The sequence below is a fragment of the Lissotriton vulgaris genome, chromosome 3_1, assembly GCF_964263255.1.
Source record: "Lissotriton vulgaris chromosome 3_1, aLisVul1.2, whole genome shotgun sequence".
In the NCBI taxonomy this organism is placed as follows: Eukaryota; Metazoa; Chordata; class Amphibia; order Caudata; family Salamandridae; genus Lissotriton; species Lissotriton vulgaris.
In genome coordinates, this window is record NC_141689.1 from 865,250,796 (window position 1) to 865,269,400 (window position 18,605).

Below are 18,605 nucleotides of genomic sequence, written 5' to 3' on the forward strand. Positions count from 1 at the left end.
TCATGTTCAGTGGTTGTCAGAAACCATTCGCTCCCTGGTTGTGTTAGGTGGTCTTATGGTGGCACTGTGAGATAGCTGGTCTCTAGGCCAACATATCCTGGGGGGCCCCAGAATCAGTCTAGGCACCTGGCCCCAAGTTTACGTTGTCCAACAAATGTGCAGATCCTATGGATTAGTAGGAACTACATTTCAGGCGTTACGGGAGGCATGGGAAGCGGATTTGGGAATGTTGGAAGATTATGATTGGGTGGAGGTGATTCAGAGTCCTAGAGAGATTGCTTTAAGGGTGAGCTTCTGCCTTACACAGCTTTCGATCCTATTCCTCCAGAACAATCATGCATTGGCTAGGAAGCTGCAACACAAACCAATGTGCCAGAGGTTATTAGGAAGTGGGCTCATTCTTTCACATTTTATAAGCCTGTCAAAAAATCCAGCAATTTTAGAGAGAGATAATACAGGTTATGAGTAGGGTAGCAGGGCAGACTATTCCATTGGAAGCTAGGTGGCATATACTGTGTGAAGAGGGAAGAAGTATGGCCTAAGTATCTCAAGATATGGCTGATGGTTGCTGCAGTAGTGGCGAACAGAAATATAACCAGGGCCTGAGGAACACATCAATCCTTGCGGGTAGAGAATTGGAAAACAGATCTTGGTTGGTCCTGTGCAGCCGAAAAGGTGGTATTCCAGAGCCGAGGTTGCCCATGGAAATAGGAAAGAGTCCAGGGCCATTGGGTGGGGTATAGGGGCTACTGAAGATTCCTCTTGGTGAGGGATTGTGTGGGTGGGTTGTGGGAAAACTGTGGGATATACTTTCACTAGTTGAAGTTATCAACGCTGTAGAAGTTGATATTGCCTTTACATCCGCACATAACGTATTGGGTGAACGTGTCAAATTTGGATTTCCTGTACTCATTGTCAATCATTTCCCAAGTAAAACTTTTTCTGTGCAGCTGACCATATGTTTAATAAAAAGAATTTAACAAGAAAAGAAATTGAACCTTGACCTGATGACATCAAATTAATTGACATCACTGGAGCCAAGAACCCCATCATAAGTTACAATCAGTTCAATGATAAAAAACAGTAAAATTTCTATTTTAGATGACACCTGAAGTTTATCTTGGGTGCTGCCACAGTATGCCATGAGATGTTATGTTATGTTAATGTTATGTTATATTATGTCATGCTAAAATAAATTTGTAAAGCGCACATACACCGGGGAGGTTTCATGGAGCTACTTTGATTGATACCCAAGTTCTATTACATGTTTAGAAGGCTTTACGGAAGAGCCAGGCCTAAAGGAGACCTCTGAAACTGAGAAGATTGGTAAAGAGGCATATTTCAGAGGGAAGAGAATTCCAGAATATGGGAGCCAAAATGGCCTGGCACCACCAGTGCGCTTCAGTTTAAAAGAGGGGGTGGACAAAAGTAACTTGTGTGCTGAACGAAGATTGCGTGAGGGAACGTGCGTTTTAATCAGGTTGTTCACATATTTGGGACTTCTCCCATTGAGTAACTTAAAAATAAGGCACCCAACCTTGAAGGCACAGCGCTGGACTACCGGAAGCCAGTGAAGTTTCTTCAAGAGAGGAGTGACATGAAGGTACTTGGGTTGGTCAGCAAGCAGACGAGCCGCCTGATTTTGAACGAGCTGTAGGCGTTTGGATAGATAGAGGGGAATGCCGAAGTAAAGCGAGTTGGCATAGTCAATATGGGACATAACCATGGTTATGTTATGTTATGTTAAAATGCGCTTGTATAGCGCTCGGCTACTCTAAAAGAGTGTCCCGGCGCTTTCCACAGGCAGCTACAATGTAAAACAACATAACAAGAAGAACAGATCCCGACAGCAAAAGAGAGACACCCACCTAAACAGAAAGATTAAAAAGCCAAGTCTTCAAATTCTTCCTGAATTGAAGCAAATTGGGAGTACTGCGAAGTACCAGTGGGAGCGAGTTCCACAGCTGGGAGGCCTTGAGGCTGAAAGAGCGTCCCCCAATGCGGGCCTTCCTCACACGTGGAACCACAGCCGTGAAAAGGGATTCAGAACGCAGTGAGCGAGCTGGACGATAGAAAGCCAATCTCTTCTGCAGGTATCCCGCGCCTGAGCCAAACAGAGCTTTATGCACCAGCGTCAGGGATTTGAACATAATCCGCTTCCGGATCGGCAGCCAATGGAGCGTCTGCAGCAGCCCAGAGGCCCGCGCTCGTCTATGCAGACCAAAAATCGCGCGGGCTGCAGAGTTCTGTGCCACCTGCAAACGCTGGACCAAGTAGTCCGGAAGGCCTAAGAAAAGGGCATTGGCATAATCTAGCCTGGATCCGATGAGCGCCTGCACCGTAATCCGTCTGTGCTCCGCAGATAGTAGAGGAAGAAACTTGCGGAGCATTTTCAGAATGCCGAAACAGGTGCCGGACAGGCCGAGAACGTGCGCTCTCAGAGAGAGCTTGTTAGCAAGCTTAACACCTAGGTTCTTAGCAACCAAGGAGGATTTTGCCGGGGGACACATGGCAGCCGGCCACCACTGCCGCCACTCGGGATCGATGGCACAGCCGAAAAATAGAACCTCAGACTTACTGGAGTTGGCCTTCAGACTGTTCCGCTGGAACCAGCCAAAGACCATGTCCAGGCAGTCCCGAATTCTCTCCCCATCAAATGGCTGATCTTTGCCACAGGTGAAGAGGAGTTGCGTGTCGTCGGCGTAGGACACGATCTGGGCTCCGCAAGCCTCCGCCGCAGCCGCCAGGGGGGACATAAAGATATTGAACAATGTCGGGCTAAACACAGAACCCTGTGGAACCCCGACTCCCAATGGCGGCATCTCGGCGGAGCTCTGGGAAACCCAGACCGTCTGGCGGCGGCCCTCCAGAAAAGATGTAAACCATCTGAACACCGTCCCCCTTAGGCCGATGTCATAAAGCCTGGCGAGAAGCGCCTCGTGGGGGACGGTGTCGAAGGCCACCAACAGGTCCAACATGACTAACATGGCCTTGCCACCCACATGGTGTATGGTAATAATCACCTGAGTCTGGGCATCGTAGGTAAGAAAACCTGCAGATCTTTTTTATTTTCCTGAGATGGTAAAAACTAGTAGAGATCACGGACCCTATCTGTGGCTTCATTGTGAGGTCCTGACTGATGATTACCCTAAGGCTCTTGGCCGAGTTAGATGGAGAAGGGTGCTGACCCAATTCCCTGATCCAAAAGTGAGGGCCCCAAGGATTTTTGGTAATACCACCAGTCAGAACCAGCTCTGTCTTGTCTGGATTAAGCTTAAGATGGTTGCTGTTCATCCACTGACTGATGAACAGCATGGTGGATTGAAAGGTGTGGACGGACTCTGGAGAGTTGCTAATAGGGAAGATGAGTTGAAAGTCGTCAGAATAGTGAAATGTGCAGACTTGACTCTCCTTCAGGGCTCGGACAAGGGGGAGAAGGTACAGATTGAATAACAGAGGAGAAAGTGAGGAGCCCTGAGGGACTCCTCAAGAGATGCTGATTCTAGGGGCGGTGAACGGTGCTGTGCAGACTGCCTGCAAACGGTTTTCTAAAAAGGATGTGATCCAGCCCAGAGCAGGGCCTGTGATTCCTGTGTCTCTGGCCCAGTCGACCAGAAGAATATGGTTGACTGTGTCAAAGACAGCGGAGAGGTCAAGCAGGACAAGAGCAGGCGATGAACCACCATCGACCCTGCCGCGGAGAGTGTCCAAAACTGTGAGGATCACCGCCTCGGTAGAGAGGGCCGGGCGGAACCCCGCTTGATGAGAGTCCAGAAATTCCGATTCTTCCAGGACATCAGTGAGGCAATTCGTGACATAAGCTTCCAAAACCTTCGCTAGGTAAGGAAGAAGAGAGATTGGTCTATAGTTTGGTAAGGCTAGCGGAACCACGCCAGGCTTCTTCAAGAAGGGGATAACGATTGCCGTTTTAAAAGTTGCAGGGGCAATACCCTGGGACAATGATTCATTTAAGAGATGAAGGGCAGAGCTGAGGAGGGCAGTAAACATTTCTTTCAGAATACTAGGAGGGCAGCAGTCAGTGGGGGAGCCAGATTTGACTTTAGAGGGGAGATTCACAAAGGTATGTTCGCAAATTTTAGGAAATTGCTTAAAGGTGCTAAAATTTCAGGTGGTATGCAAACTAGAGTCCAGATTTTTGCAGGCCGGAATACTGGACCTTATTTTTATAATTTTATCAATGAAGAAAGAGTTCAAAAGGGTTACAAAAGGTTTGGGAGGGGGCAGACTTGATTGAAATTCTATCAGGATTAGGCAGGAGGCAAGATGGCCGCTGGTGGGTGGTAGTGTGTAGTCTTGTCCCACTCCACCTCCCGTTCAAATGCTGATATAGACAGAAAGTAACCCTGCCAATGGTTCTAACTACAAGGCCTGGGGATATATTTTGCGGATCCTCAAGCAGTGACCCGAGCGGTGCACCTAGCAGGCTTTGGAGACGATATACCGGCTGGTATATCGAGGAGATTTTCTCACGAGTGCATTGGAGTAAATTAGGCGGCATTGGAGTAAATTACGGCTAGAGGATTTACATCGTGTCCTCACCGCGGAGCCATTAGAGCCTCTGGTAACTGTTGACACAGGCTACGATAGGTTCTGCTCCTGGATCTCCAAGGCGCTTGACGCCCTTATTCCGATCACCGCTTGTAAGATCAGCTCCAGGGATTCAAGCCCGTGGTATGATGGCACCTTGCGTACACTCAAGGGTAGTTGTAGGCGAGCGGAGAGGGCTTGGCGAAAGGCGTACGATAACGGGAAAAAAGCTATTTATCTCGCCTCCGTCAAAACTTACCATCGGGCTGTTTGCCGAGCATGGGCAGCTTATTATGCTGCTGAATTCGGTAACAGATCCAACCCCTCCAAAACCATCTTCAAAGTGATGAAGGATCTTTTAGCAAAGCGAGCCTGTGCTCCGACGACTGGTTCCACCACTCACTGTGAGGCTCTTGCTGTGTTTTTTCTGGAAAAGGTCCAAAACATCTACAAGACGTTTCCCTATACAGGGCCTCCAGTTGAGTATCCAATTAACATCTATGGAGATACCACTTTGCACGTGCTGCCCCCGTTGTCATCTGAAGGGTTTGACCTCTTGGCTCAGCAGGTCAAATCGGGGTCCCCCGCTGATCCGCTCAGACCGACTCTCTTTAGAGATCGGTCGTTTGTGGGCCGGGCCGTGGTACACTCCTTGATTAACATCTCGTTGGAGTCAGGCACGGTACCCGCTAGCTGGAAGCGGGCGGTGGTCTTCCCCATTTTAAAGAAGCCTTCGCTGGATCCAGAGAAACCCGAAAATTATCGACCTATCTCCTTGCTCCCGTGGCCGACCAAAGTGTTGGAGGCTCATGTCAACAAAGTTCTTTCGGCCCACCTCATCCATGCTAACATCTTGGATCCCACCCAGAACGGGTTCCGTGCTGGCCACAGCACGGAGACCGCCCTTCTCTCCATGGCTGAACATCTTCGCACAGTGATGGATGCGGGGCAGACAGCGGCGCTCGTGTTATTAGATCTGAGCGCCGCGTTTGACACTGTCTCGCATCCTATCCTGTTGCATCGCCTGGAGGAGATTGGACTGGGTGGCCCTGCCCTCCAGTGGTTCCGGTCCTTCCTAGACGATCGTTTCTTTAGCGTTGCCATCCCACCGTTCCAGTCCCAATTCCATCCTTTGAAACAGGGGGTGCCGCAAGGTTCCTCGCCGAGTCCCACGTTGTTCAATCTATACGTGAGACCGCTAGCTGAGGTCGTCGAGCAATGGGGCATGACCATGGTATCATATGCCGACGACACTTAGCTAGCGGTTACGATCAGCGGGGATGCGGACCGGGATGCCCCCAGGTTTCAGAGTGGACTTAGAGCGGTGGCGAGCTGGATAAAGAACAACTGTCTCCAGCTCAACGCAAAGAAAACGGAGATCATGATCGTCGGTAGGAGGTCGGAACTATGGGGGGACAGGTGGTGGCCTGCGGAGCTGGGGCCGGCCCCCATTCCGGTCACAGAACTAAAGAACCTAGGAGTATGGATGGATCCTGCCCTCAGTTTTGTGGGTCATACGAAGAGAACCGCGGCCTGTTGCTTTGGTATCCTACGATCGTTGCGTCCCGTCTTGAAGTTCTTTGACCATCGTACCAGGCAGCTGATAGTCCAGGCTACAGTGCTATCTCGCCTGGACTATGCCAGCTCGCTGCTGGTAGGGACCAATTCTGCGGAGGTTACCCGCCTCCAACGCATCCAGAACGCCGCGGCAAGAGCCATTGTTGGCTTACCTCGTACATGTTCCGTCTCCGGCACATTGAGATCACTGCATTGGCTGCCTATCAGGGCAAGAATCCAGTTTAAAGTGCTGTGTCTGGCGTTCAAGATTTTGAGGGCTGTGGGTCCTCAAATTCTGGCGGACCTTTTGTCCTGCTATGTGCCTACTCGGTCCTTGAGATCGTTGGGTCAAGCCCTTACAGTGATCCCCCGATACAGGTTGTGTCGGGTTGGTGGTCGATCCTTCCGGGTCAGAGCGGCCGAGCTCTGGAACTCTCTTCCAGTAGAGATGCGGTTGCTCGATGATCTTTTAGCCTTCCGTAAAGTTTTAAAAACTTTTCTGTTTTAATAAATTGCCTTTGTCTTTCCTTCTGTTGTGTTCCCTGTAGGTGTTGCATATTACCTGCCATGCGCCAGGACGCCCCTTAGCTGGGGCAGCTGCGCGCAATACAAATGTATGTAACATAACATAACATAACATAAGAAAGTATCTGAAATCCTCGCGTTGCTCCACAGGTCTGTAGTAAAGATGCCGCCGCACAATATTAAGGCTACGGAGCAGAAGGAGGCACCCGCCCTGAAAGACCCCATCGGAAAAGATAAGGTGAAAGCCGACGGAAAAACTGGGACCGGCGCCCTAAAGAGTAGCACAACTAGTGCATCCAGTGTATCCAAAAGGGGCCCGGGAATGAAAATTGTGGAAGATCGTGCTGGAAGCGCTACAGTCCCGACCCCGGGAGCTCCACGAGATAGCACTACCTCCCGCCACGCACAGATTAAACCCAAATTTAAGGAAGGCACCCTCAGACAGCCCACGGACGAAGAAAGCTTTGGAATCAGAACGGGTGAGCTTACCGCAGAGAGCGAAGTGGAGGCGGATGCCGATGTCACTGCTCCGACCAGGGGGAACAGCGGGAAGGTGCCGGCAGAGGAGAACGTCCACGAGGCCAATGGTTCTGTATACAATAGCTGCACCCAGTGCAGGAAAACAAACGGAAACCCCATGCGAGTTAACACACGGATCATGTAGGGCCATTTGATCGAGTCGAAGGCTTTCGCCACATCTAGCACATCTAGCATGACTGCCGCTGCAGGGAGTTCCGGGTTGAGCACATGAAGGTTTATCTTTCCTAAGAAGAGCTATGATCAAGTCCTGCTGTAGAATGGTGGCAGTTTACCGGTTTCGTGCGCTTCAACATATACTTCAAGTAAGTGAGGCATTATCAAATCTACATAACTTTTATAAAATTCCGCTGACAGGTCGTCCGGCCTGGGTGCTTTTTTGTTAGGTAGTGAGAGAATAGCATCTCTTACGTCAGCTTCTCCAATTGGTTGGCTGAGGTATTCGCGCTGCCCATCTACCAGCCAAGCACAGTCTATGTCAGAGAGATAGCCTTCCAGTGCATCCCAATCTAGGGTCCCCCGAGAGGTGTACACTGATTTCTAGAAATCCCTGAATTGGTCCACTATGTCATTGGGTGCATAGTACTCTGTACCCTGCTCATCCACTATTCTTGAGATATGATGATGAGCAGTTCTGAACAGTATGAAGGCCAATTGTCTGCCCGGCCTGCCACCCTCCCTGTATGTTCTGGCAATGTGCCTTCGTGAGATATAGTTGACCTCTTGCTGTGCTAGTGAGTAGTGCTCCCTAAACGCCTCGTGTATGCAAACTAGCGTGGAGGTGCAGGGTGTGGATGTGTATTCCCGCTCAAGGGCCATTACTGAAGATTCTAATTTCTTCAATTGACTTCTAATGTCCCGTAATATTCCAGCTGTGGTTCTGATACAGACAACGCGTACAGTCACCTTGAAGGCCTCCCACAGCGTGGCCGTGCTGTCAACTGTACCCACATTTAATTCAAAATACTATCTCCTCATGGTTAGTATTTTCATAAACAGGATCTAAAAGAACTTCCTTGGCGAATCTCCAGATAAATGGACGATGCAGGTTCATGGGAATAAGGCGTGCTAGTCGCACTGGGTTATGATCGTGTAGTGTGCAAGAGTCATTGGCCTTCTCACCTAGGAGTCAGTAGTCTAAACGAGACCAGCTGTTGTGTTTTGGTGTAGCATGTTTGCCTATGCATGTTCCCGCATGTCTGGTGCACCAGACGTCAATTAGACCAAATTCCGTCATGGCGTTTCGTATACAGTGAGCTACCTTAAGTGTGCGAGAGATGTGGGGACTAGATTTATCGCGCATGGGATCCAGGTGCGTGTTACGATCGCCCCCCCACAGTATTGTGGAACCTAGCCAATGGCGGAGTTCATTAAACATACGATGGAATACCTGAGGTTCATCCACAACCGGGCCATAAATATTCACAATCGTAATCAGAGTCATACCCAGTTTATCATGAACCATGGCACATCAGCCTTCGCTGTCAGTGTGTGACCGGAGTCAGAACTCCTCTAGCGTAGGTGGAGTAAAATGAAGCTAATTTATTTCCGGCCCATCTACATGCCAGACCCTCCTCTGACTTAGTGGTTAGGTGCGTCTCCTGTGAGAGTGCAATTTGTATCCCTTGTCTATCCAAATATGCAAATATCTTTCTGATCTTTTGAGAATGTTGAGGCCATGAACGTTCCATGTGAGAAGAGTACAGCTGCCACCTAACACCATATTGGTGACGTAGTCGTATCCTAAATTTGCAAATGTACACATAACCTAATAAAACAGAACATGTAAGTTCCAACATAATCCATAGTGCAATCAGGAAGAACGTAGCCCAATACAAGTCTGACGTGTCCCAGATTCCCACCCCACGCCCAAAAGCATGAGAAGACCACCCAAATGTCCCTCCGATCTGTAGGTCCAAATACCCATCACCCATCTCCCATCCCTCCACCCACTTCAGCACCCCCAACCTGCCAAAGCCATCCCAATACTTGCCCCAAAATAACAAAAACAAAACATGCAAAGCCAACAGTGTAGGGGATTTCCCAGTGGAGTGCATAGGGACACAGTACTCCTCCCAAGAGGTACAGGAGGTAGACAGAGAACTGGTCACCTTTGTTCCCTCCTGTGCACATGAAAGTCAAATATCAAAGTAATACAACATTCCCCCCAATACATCCGAAAATCTCATCTGGCAGTCCAGCAACCAAGACGGGGTTCGAAGTGGCAGCCGTCACTCATCACGAACACTTGGTTGAGATGAATAGGTCGTCCCTAGCCGCTCTCCGGTAGCAACAGAGGAACCGACAGCAGCAACAGGGAGTCATCACTCCGAGCCCTCCTGGTGAGCTGTAGCCCCATCGCCGCCGGTGTGACTGGTAGTGTTGCGTTGGCGTCGCCTGAGGGTTTTCACAAAATCCATTGCCGACTTGGGGTTGGGAAAAATCTTGGAGTTCCCGTCGATGTCTATCCGCAGCCGCACAGGGTATAACATGACATAAGGGATTTTCTCAGCAATAAGGAGCTTTTTGGCAGGGAGATATTCTTTTTGCGCCGTCTGCACCGCTGCCATGAAATTGGGATAGAAAGCAAGATGGTTTCCTTCATGAACAATGTCCCCTTTTTCTCTAGCCAGCCTTAGGATAGTGTCCCGATCTCTGTAATTGAATAAGCATGCTATCAGAGGCCGGGGGGGGAGGCCCCCGGCGGTGGCCTGGCAATCAGAGTTCTGTGTGCACGCTGCACAATCAGCCTTTTGGAGAGGGTTTTGGCCCCGAATATGGTCTGGAGCAGAGTCTTGACGTACAACTCAAGGTACCTGGTATTGGTGGACTCCAGCAGGCCCGCTATGCGTATGTTATTACGCCAGGATCTGACTTCTAAATCCTCATTTTTCTCTTGGATCACTGCGAGCACTTTTTCCATGGCAAGCGTTTTCTCAGTCGTCTGCTGCAGCCCATCTTCGGCCTCAGAGATACGGGTCTCAGCCTCCCCAAGCCTCAGTGCGTGTTTGTCAAGTTTAGTGGACATGTGATCCATTCGGAGGTTCAAATTGGCAATGTTACCATCTATCATTTGCAGGCTGTTTTGTACTGCCAAAAAGGTCTTCTCGATGGATGTAAGACTGTGTGGAGGGGCTTTGGCCTCCGAATCCGACGCAGTCCGCCCCCTTGATTTGCTGGCCTGACGTGGTTCAAAAGTCAGCCGAGGCTGTTTGCGCTCACTTCTCCCCATGACGCAGTGTAGGGCACTGCGCAGAGACTAAACGTAGAATGAGATGTTCGTGATGTATGCCAGTGCCCAACAACAGGCCAAGACCACGTATAAAGTCCAAGGCACAATCACCTGTAGAGATACGGTAATTGAGTTGGGGATCAAGCGTTGCATGAGAATGGACCTGTCTCTGTCAGTGCCATGAGCCAGTGATATCCCCTTGAGCACCAGCAGTATGCTCAGGCGGTTGTATTCAGGTTGGGGGAATGCAGTAGTGAGATGTGCAATGCGTTGCTGCCCCTTAGGATCTTGCACTGCCGCAGCGATTCCTCAGGTGTGTAGGGATGAGCCCCTCGTCCTAGACCACTGAATAAGACAACACTGTTGCAGGCATAAGCCCTGTTGCGGGAGTGAACTATCGCCGCTGCTATCTCTCCGGCTCCCTCCAGCACCAAGGTGTGATTGTGTAGTGCAGTTTAGCTTGACGAGGAGGCCGGTAGTGTAGCCTGCTGCCAGTGCCAGCTAGAAGTCTGTGAGGTCTCAGACCCCAGGTCTTCGAGGCATCCAGGGGCGGTGATAATTACACAGTCAGAGCAGGGGCCCCAATGCGCCACATGCAGTGCACTCCCGCAGCAGGCGCTGTCTCAGGGCAACACACTGGGATTCCGCTCTACCCACGCGCGATCTCGCAGCTCTCACCCGCGGGTGTAGAAGTGCCTGATGGTACGTGCCCACACAGCCGGGGCCCCGCAAGTCAAACAGCCGCCAGTAGAACCGGGCTGCAGGACACAAGGTTGGATGCAGGCAGCGCGGAGTCCCCTCAGCGCCGAGACCGGAGGGCCGGAGCCGCCATCTTGTGGGCTTCGATGCGCCAGAGGTATCATTCGAGGGCTCGCTGAAGAGCCACACCACAAGAGCTCAAATATTTATCAGAGGTTGCTGGGAACATTCAGCAATGTGGGGATGTCATTTTCGGCGCTGTGTAAGTGTGGGAACAGCAGAATTAATAAGCTTTTCTGCTCCGTCTAGCGGAGCTACGTAACACCGCATCCATGTCGCCATGGGCCCTCTAGTGCCCTCCACCTGGCCATTAACCTTATGATAACATTACAATATATCAAATTTCATGTCATGGTGTCTTTGTCACAGAAACAGAATGTGTAGCACTTGACTCAAATTACACTAGGAGAAATAATGGCATTAATTGAGAGAAGCCATTGTGCACTATTCACATCTCAGCTCATACCCTTGCTATGCATTCTTTTCATCAACACCCTGAGCCCTAAAACTACCCCCTCCCTCCTGAAAACTAACCTCTTCCACACCAAGCACAAAAAACTTCCCTGCACCCCAAGCCCTAATGAGTACCCTGATCCTTGCCCCCTGTCTTGAGCCCTAAAACGGCCACCAAACCCCGGCCCGGAGACCTAAAACTACCCACTCTCCTGAAAGACTACCTGCCCCCCACCTCTAAACTCTCCCCTGAGCCCTACAAACTACCCCAAATCCCCCGAGCCCTAAAAACGACTCCTATCGCCTGACCCTAAAAGCTTTCCTGACCCCCTTACCCTAAAAACTTCCCGAACCCTAAAAAAGTATCCAACCCCAATCCTAAAAACTTCCTCGACCCCAGCCCAGAAAACTACCCCCACCTGGTTCCATCCCCATTTACCTCACTGTGTCCTCTCCCTATCCTTCCTCTTCCTTGACCCATTCCAGGAGCAACTGCCAGAGTACACACCCCTGGAAGATAGGCTGCTGCTGGACCCAATGTTAGATAAAGCCAACACCTTGATATTTAGAAAAATTATGAACACCACACCGGACCCACTAGGGGCCTGTTAGGTGCCCGAGTTAGGCCCATGTAACAAAGCTGCACATTTTCGTACATTGTCCTCTTTTCTGCACAATAACATAATTGATGTGACCTTCGCACATATTCGTGTGTGTGACAAAGTTGGATTTGTATCTCTGGAACTACTTCTGTTTACACATCAGGCTTCTCACAACATTATCACAATGCCTCGAACACCGAGTACAATGCCATTATGCTCAAAGTATAAATGTCGTTCTATTTTCATCCATGGAACAACAGGGCTATCTGAACATCTATAACATTGCTAACCTATATGTACATCGCAAGGATGCTCTTTATTATAAATAATAAGCCTCTCAGAGGATTAGTAGAGGAGACACTTCAGCTGACACTAAGAGTCCCTGTATGCTGTGGCTTCGCAGAACAGCTTCCTGACATCTCCATGAGAGGTGTCCAATTCATGACCAGGATGGGGTCCTACATTCTCTCCTGCCAGGTAATAGGGTTGGATCATCCCGTGGGGGAAAGTCTAGGCTCTACACCTACACACATTCTAGACATACACAGCATAAGGATTGCATAGTAGGAGTATGCCTGATTACTACCTTGTACTATATGCCTGCATATATACACTGCTTAACACCATGGTGGAGCTGTAGCTGCTATTTACTCTTATGATGTTTGTAATCACTTTCATCTGCTTCTGTCTACTGATTATTGGAGCACATGTATTTTATACAAGAATAATGTTGGTTCAGTAAATATATGGAAAATGCTCCATTGTGTATTCTCTGTATATTTCTCTGAGAACAAGAGTGCACGAATGACTGAGCGAAAAGGTTCTAGATCTGTTACCACAATCCCTGAGGGGTCAGGTTTGTCATGTTCAGTGGTTGTCAGAAACCATTCGCTCCCTGGTTGTGTTAGGTGGTCTTATGGTGGCACTGTGAGATAGCTGGTCTCTAGGCCAACATATCCTGGGGGGCCCCAGAATCAGTCTAGGCACCCGGCCCCAAGTTTACGTTGTCCAACAAATGTGCAGATCCTATGGATTAGTAGGAACTACATTTCAGGCGTTACGGGAGGCATGGGAAGCGGATTTGGGAATGTTGGAAGATTATGATTGGGTGGAGGTGATTCAGAGTCCTAGAGAGATTGCTTTAAGGGTGAGCTTCTGCCTTACACAGCTTTCGATCCTATTCCTCCAGAACAATCATGCATTGGCTAGGAAGCTGCAACACAAACCAATGTGCCAGAGGTTATTAGGAAGTGGGCTCATTCTTTCACATTTTATAAGCCTGTCAAAAAATCCAGCAATTTTAGAGAGAGATAATACAGGTTATGAGTAGGGTAGCAGGGCAGACTATTCCATTGGAAGCTAGGTGGCATATACTGTGTGAAGAGGGAAGAAGTATGGCCTAAGTATCTCAAGATATGGCTGATGGTTGCTGCTGTAGTGGCGAACAGAAATATAACCAGGGCCTGAGGAACACATCAACCCTTGCGGGTAGAGAATTGGAAAACAGATCTTGGTTGGTCCTGTGCAGCCGAAAAGGTGGTATTCCAGAGCCGAGGTTGCCCATGGAAATAGGAAAGAGTCCAGGGCCATTGGGTGGGGTATAGGGGCTACTGAAGATTCCTCTTGGTGAGGGATTGTGTGGGTGGGTTGTGGGAAAACTGTGGGATATACTTTCACTAGTTGAAGTTATCAACGCTGTAGAAGTTGATATTGCTTTTACATCCGCACATAACGTATTGGGTGAACGTGTCAAATTTGGATTTCCTGTACTCATTGTCAATCATTTCCCAAGTAAAACTTTTTCTGTGCAGCTGACCATATGTTTAATAAAAATAATTTAACAAGAAAAGAAATTGAACCTTGACCTGATGACATCAAATTAATTGACATCACTGGAGCCAAGAACCCCATCATAAGTTACAATCAGTTCAATGATAAAAAACAGTAAAATTTCTATTTTAGATGACACCTGAAGTTTATCTTGGGTGCTGCCACAGTATGCCATGAGATGTTATGTTATGTTAATGTTATGTTATATTATGTCATGCTAAAATAAATTTGTAAAGCGCACATACACCGGGGAGGTTTCATGGAGCTACTTTGATTGATACCCAAGTTCTATTACATGTTTAGAAGGCTTTACGGAAGAGCCAGGCCTAAAGGAGACCTCTGAAACTGAGAAGATTGGTAAAGAGGCATATTTCAGAGGGAAGAGAATTCCAGAATATGGGAGCCAAAATGGCCTGGCACCACCAGTGCGCTTCAGTTTAAAAGAGGGGGTGGACGAAAGTAACTTGTGTGCTGAACGAAGATTGCGTGAGGGAACGTGCGTTTTAATCAGGTTGTTCACATATTTGGGACTTCTCCCATTGAGTAACTTAAAAATAAGGCACCCAACCTTGAAGGCACAGCGCTGGACTACCGGAAGCCAGTGAAGTTTCTTCAAGAGAGGAGTGACATGAAGGTACTTGGGTTGGTCAGCAAGCAGACGAGCCGCCTGATTTTGAACGAGCTGTAGGCGTTTGGATAGATAGAGGGGAATGCCGAAGTAAAGCGAGTTGGCATAGTCAATATGGGACATAACCATGGTTATGTTATGTTAAAATGCGTTTGTATAGCGCTCGGCTACTCTAAAAGAGTGTCCCGGCGCTTTCCACAGGCAGCTACAATGTAAAACAACATAACAAGAAGAACAGATCCCGACAGCAAAAGAGAGACACCCACCTAAACAGAAAGATTAAAAAGCCAAGTCTTCAAATTCTTCCTGAATTGAAGCAAATTGGGAGTACTGCGAAGTACCAGTGGGAGCGAGTTCCACAGCTGGGAGGCCTTGAGGCTGAAAGAGCGTCCCCCAATGCGGGCCTTCCTCACACGTGGAACCACAGCCGTGAAAAGGGATTCAGAACGCAGTGAGCGAGCTGGACGATAGAAAGCCAATCTCTTCTGCAGGTATCCCGCGCCTGAGCCAAACAGAGCTTTATGCACCAGCGTCAGGGATTTGAACATAATCCGCTTCCGGATCGGCAGCCAATGGAGCGTCTGCAGCAGCCCAGAGGCCCGCGCTCGTCTATGCAGACCAAAAATCGCGCGGGCTGCAGAGTTCTGTGCCACCTGCAAACGCTGGACCAAGTAGTCCGGAAGGCCTAAGAAAAGGGCATTGGCATAATCTAGCCTGGATCCGATAAGCGCCTGCACCGTAATCCGTCTGTGCTCCGCAGATAGTAGAGGAAGAAACTTGCGGAGCATTTTCAGAATGCCGAAACAGGTGCCGGACAGGCCGAGAACGTGCGCTCTCAGAGAGAGCTTGTTAGCAAGCTTAACACCTAGGTTCTTAGCAACCAAGGAGGATTTTGCCGGGGGACACATGGCAGCCGGCCACCACTGCCGCCACTCGGGATCGATGGCACAGCCGAAAAATAGAACCTCAGACTTACTGGAGTTGGCCTTCAGACTGTTCCGCTGGAACCAGCCAAAGACCATGTCCAGGCAGTCCCGAATTCTCTCCCCATCAAATGGCTGATCTTTGCCACAGGTGAAGAGGAGTTGCGTGTCGTCGGCGTAGGACACGATCTGGCCTCCGCCGCAGCCGCCAGGGGGGACATAAAGATATTGAACAATGTCGGGCTCAACACAGAACCCTGTGGAACCCCGACTCCCAATGGCGGCATCTCGGCGGAGCTCTGGGAAACCCAGACCGTCTGGCGGCGGCCCTCCAGAAAAGATGTAAACCATCTGAACACCGTCCCCCTTAGGCCGATGTCATAAAGCCTGGCGAGAAGCGCCTCGTGGGGGATGGTGTCGAAGGCCACCGACAGGTCCAACATGACTAACATGGCCTTGCCACCCACATGGTGTATGGTAATAATCACCTGAGTCTGGGCATCGTAGGTAAGAAAACCTGCAGATCTTTTTTATTTTCCTGAGATGGTAAAAACTAGTAGAGATCACGGACCCTATCTGTGGCTTCATTGTGAGGTCCTGACTGATGATTACCCTAAGGCTCTTGGCCGAGTTAGATGGAGAAGGGTGCTGACCCAATTCCCTGATCCAAAAGTGAGGGCCCCAAGGATTTTTGGTAATACCACCAGTCAGAACCAGCTCTGTCTTGTCTGGATTAAGCTTAAGATGGTTGCTGTTCATCCACTGACTGATGAACAGCATGGTGGATTGAAAGGTGTGGACGGACTCTGGAGAGTTGCTAATAGGGAAGATGAGTTGAAAGTCGTCAGCATAGTGAAATGTGCAGACTTGACTCTCCTTCAGGGCTCGGACAAGGGGGAGAAGGTACAGATTGAATAACAGAGGAGAAAGTGAGGAGCCCTGAGGGACTCCTCAAGAGATGCTGATTCTAGGGGCGGTGAACGGTGCTGTGCAGACTGCCTGCAAACGGTTTTCTAAAAAGGATGTGATCCAGCCCAGAGCAGGGCCTGTGATTCCTGTGTCTCTGGCCCGGTCGACCAGAAGAATATGGTTGACTGTGTCAAAGACAGCGGAGAGGTCAAGCAGGACAAGAGCAGGCGATGAACCACCATCGACCCTGCCGCGGAGAGTGTCCAAAACTGTGAGGATCACCGCCTCGGTAGAGAGGGCCGGGCGGAACCCCGCTTGATGAGAGTCCAGAAATTCCGATTCTTCCAGGACATCAGTGAGGCAATTCGTGACATAAGCTTCCAAAACCTTCGCTAGGTAAGGAAGAAGAGAGATTGGTCTATAGTTTGGTAAGGCTAGCGGAACCACGCCAGGCTTCTTCAAGAAGGGGATAACGATTGCCGTTTTAAAAGTTGCAGGGGCAATACCCTGGGACAATGATTCATTTAAGAGATGAAGGGCAGAGCTGAGGAGGGCAGTAAACATTTCTTTCAGAATACTAGGAGGGCAGCAGTCAGTGGGGGAGCCAGATTTGACTTTAGAGGGGAGATTCACAAAGGTATGTTCGCAAATTTTAGGAAATTGCTTAAAGGTGCTAAAATTTCAGGTGGTATGCAAACTAGAGTCCAGATTTTTGCAGGCCGGAATACTGGACCTTATTTTTATAATTTTATCAATGAAGAAAGAGTTCAAAAGGGTTACAAAAGGTTTGGGAGGGGGCAGACTTGATTGAAATTCTATCAGGATTAGGCAGGAGGCAAGATGGCCGCTGGTGGGTGGTAGTGTGTAGTCTTGTCCCACTCCACCTCCCGTTCAAATGCTGATATAGACAGAAAGTAACCCTGCCAATGGTTCTAACTACAAGGCCTGGGGATATATTTTGCGGATCCTCAAGCAGTGACCCGAGCGGTGCACCTAGCAGGCTTTGGAGACGATATACCGGCTGGTATATCGAGGAGATTTTCTCACGAGTGCATTGGAGTAAATTAGGCGGCATTGGAGTAAATTACGGCTAGAGGATTTACATCGTGTCCTCACCGCGGAGCCATTAGAGCCTCTGGTAACTGTTGACACAGGCTACGATAGGTTCTGCTCCTGGATCTCCAAGGCGCTTGACGCCCTTATTCCGATCACCGCTTGTAAGATCAGCTCCAGGGATTCAAGCCCGTGGTATGATGGCACCTTGCGTACACTCAAGGGTAGTTGTAGGCGAGCGGAGAGGGCTTGGCGAAAGGCGTACGATAACGGGAAAAAAGCTATTTATCTCGCCTCCGTCAAAACTTACCATCGGGCTGTTTGCCGAGCATGGGCAGCTTATTATGCTGCTGAATTCGGTAACAGATCCAACCCCTCCAAAACCATCTTCAAAGTGATGAAGGATCTTTTAGCAAAGCGAGCCTGTGCTCCGACGACTGGTTCCACCACTCACTGTGAGGCTCTTGCTGTGTTTTTTCTGGAAAAGGTCCAAAACATCTACAAGACGTTTCCCTATACAGGGCCTCCAGTTGAGTATCCAATTAACATCTATGGAGATACCACTTTGCACGTGCTGCCCCCGTTGTCATCTGAAGGGTTTGACCTCTTGGCTCAGCAGGTCAAATCGGGGTCCCCCGCTGATCCGCTCAGACCGACTCTCTTTAGAGATCGGTCGTTTGTGGGCCGGGCCGTGGTACACTCCTTGATTAACATCTCGTTGGAGTCAGGCACGGTACCCGCTAGCTGGAAGCGGGCGGTGGTCTTCCCCATTTTAAAGAAGCCTTCGCTGGATCCAGAGAAACCCGAAAATTATCGACCTATCTCCTTGCTCCCGTGGCCGACCAAAGTGTTGGAGGCTCATGTCAACAAAGTTCTTTCGGCCCACCTCATCCATGCTAACATCTTGGATCCCACCCAGAACGGGTTCCGTGCTGGCCACAGCACGGAGACCGCCCTTCTCTCCATGGCTGAACATCTTCGCACAGTGATGGATGCGGGGCAGACAGCGGCGCTCGTGTTATTAGATCTGAGCGCCGCGTTTGACACGG